We start from the raw sequence: 2,852 nt of genomic DNA, 5'->3' as shown, positions 1-2,852 counted from the left end.
TTTTATATGATTGGTTGAAACTTGAGGATGGAGGTTTAAATATGTGAATATTAAATTGGGTTGAATTAATAATATGTTAGCTGATGGAAACTTATGGAATTGAGTAAAATTCTTGAATAAAATATTCATGGGTGACTAGAAAATTACAATTCATTTTGCAATAGCCTTATAATATTATTAAGGACCGCGGGGCAAAATTTTAGAATTTTTAGAGCTTGTTTGAGTGGATTTTTGTAAAATTTTAATTATAGGGACTAAAACGTAATTTTTAAGATTTTGAGTATTGTCTGATTTGGAGGGCCCAGGAGGGGCCATGTGATATTGATGAGGTGTGATTGTGGGAATTGAGAATTTAAAAGTGTTGTTTGAGCCTTTTTGCAGGTTGGGTAGGTCCCAGGTATAGGGGAGACTCTGCCGGATTTTCGGCACGACTTAGGACGTAATTGGTCTTTTCTTGAATTGTATTGGGTCAATTGTATTAAATAATTGTAATATAATTGTCAGGTGAGCCGGGACAGCCTTCTTCCTCCGCCCAGCCGCCTCAGTGACCATCGTCAAGTCTGTGAGTAGAATATTAATTTTAATTGTAATTTCGATATTATTATATGTTCAAGCATGCCCATGCATCACTTATATGCATATATTTATGTAGTTAAACTCTAGGCACGATTTATGTTGCATTCATAACTGTTGATGTGCCATGGATGTTGTTGTGGTAATTTGGAGCAGTGTGCGTGCGTTGGCGTGCGTGTGATGTGGTGTGGACTATGGATAGGACGGGGTAGTCACGGCTTGAGTAATTCGCTGGGACCCGATCCTTCGAGGGGTAGTCACGGCTTGAGTAATTTGCTGGGACCCTCGATTTGGTTATTAAGTGGAAGTCCGAGCTTGAGTAATTCGCTGGCACCTGGTTGGATTTAAGAGAGCTGTATAGGGGATCAGCTCCCATATGTTATGATTGATACTACAGGGTGTGTGAGTGCTCCAAATTACCTTTTTGATGTTATGATGTGAAAATGATGTTGATGTTGCATTTCACTCTACAGGGTGCAGTAGTTTTAGAGAGTTATAGAGATTCTGGTTAAAATTGATATTTTACTCTGAGTCGAACGCTCACTCCTGTTCACCATATTTTTCCAGGCTACAGGAGGAGACATTTTTCAAAATAACCTGTCCCTTTCCTCTCAGGTTATGAAAAGATTACTTAATTGTATTATTATTCTCTAAATTTGTAATTTAGGACTCCGCATGTGCTAGTAGTAGCATTAAGCCTATCAGAGACTGTATGAATTCAAGTTTTCATATTAATAAATGAAAAGAAAAAAATTTTATGAGTTTTAAATGGTTATAAATGAGGTAATAGGGTTGAGCTGGACTCCCCTGATTTTAGTTTTCTGAAAAGTTATGGGCTAAGTTGGCCCAAAATGAAATTATAACAGTTTAATTTAAATTATCTTATATGCATATTGGGTCCAAATTGTGGGCCTGGTTATGGATTTGAGGAATAGTTAGGCTTACTACGGGCCTCGGGGGCTTTAAGCTGGCCCAGGTCCTAGTGCCGGTCCGGCTCATAGTTTGGGTCGTGACAACCATGAGGCTTATTACCAAAGCGGACAATTTCTCTAGTGATTGGAGCCTGATCATTACAGTGAGTTAAAATAAATGATAGGACTATTTAATCATGAAATTAAATATTGGGGATTAAATAAGATATTTTTAATAATATGATGATCAAATCATTAATTTTGATATGATTTAGAGCCTAAATAATAATAATAATAATAATAATAATAATAATAATAATAATAATAATAATAATAATAATAATGTTATATTTTTTGAAAATGAAATGTTATATTTAGGTGCAAGAATTTCAAATAAGAATTTTCAAAATAATTTTAAACTATATTGAGATATATAATCATTTTATGTAGAAGATTTGATTAACAGTGCATGAAACGTAAGATTTAACATGTTTTAATAAAATTGTTATGATTTTATTAAATAATGTATACTTTTTTTATTTTATGTTTGCGTGCGTTCTTAACTAGTTTAAAAAAAATTATTATTTATAAATACAACCTTTTTAGAAATTTTAAATTATCAATAATAATAATATAATTAAATATAAGAGTTTTGAATATAAATTATTATTTGATTGAATATGGTAAAAAAGTACTAAAATAAATTATTTTAAAAGCAAAAAAAATTAATATTCCATTAATATAGTGTTAAGTTATTAAAAAATTGTCAAAGACTAAATTGATAATTTTTTTTTTGGGCATAAGAAATATATTGCAACTGAATTTTATTTTAATAAAATTATTATAAATTGGGTCTAATAACAATCCACAATTTTCTTTTATTTTTGGTTGATTAGTGAAAAAAATTATAAAAGGAAAATAACAAATTGTGACAGTGACAGTGACAGTGGCCACTTACAAGCAACAATAAATAGTGACCAATTACATTCTAAAAGAATAAATAAATACTGAACACATACAACAACCACACGTGGACATTAATCAAGGGAAGATGGAGAACAAGCCAAGGTGTCAAATGAGTGCCTTCTTGTAAGTCTCTCTGAGATTTAAAGAGAAATTTTTCTCAATCTCTTTTTATTTTCTTGGTCGAGCCGAGTGTTTCCCTCTTGAATTGTTTGCTGGAGGCAAGGGAAGGTGTCAGTTTGTGTCCCAGCCTAGTGCGGATAGCTCTTTCAGTCTAGTAAATAGGATTTTGTTGTGTTATTTCTACAAATCAGAAGAACTGTGTGAGAGTTTTTTCAGTTTGATCTATTTATGGCTTTGGTCTGTTCGAGTGGCACCATTCGTCTATGGTTTTGGTCTATTGGA

The 2,852-nt window shown here is 32.4% G+C and overlaps 1 long non-coding RNA gene across 1 annotated transcript; it reads left to right on the top strand.

Moving 5' to 3' along the window:
• The first annotated feature begins 493 nt into the window (after window positions 1-493).
• On the top strand, window positions 494-1,342 carry LOC131174519 (uncharacterized). The gene is made up of 2 exons (XR_009144851.1): window positions 494-562; window positions 1,141-1,342. It is a non-coding gene; the product is annotated as an uncharacterized LOC131174519 (long non-coding RNA).
• Window positions 1,343-2,852: the final 1,510 nt, after the last annotated feature.

Source organism: Hevea brasiliensis, chromosome 16 (assembly GCF_030052815.1).
Source record: "Hevea brasiliensis isolate MT/VB/25A 57/8 chromosome 16, ASM3005281v1, whole genome shotgun sequence".
Classification (NCBI taxonomy): domain Eukaryota; kingdom Viridiplantae; phylum Streptophyta; class Magnoliopsida; order Malpighiales; family Euphorbiaceae; genus Hevea; species Hevea brasiliensis.
Note: the sequence above shows the minus strand (reverse complement) of the source record. Positions and strands in the feature narration are given on the sequence as shown.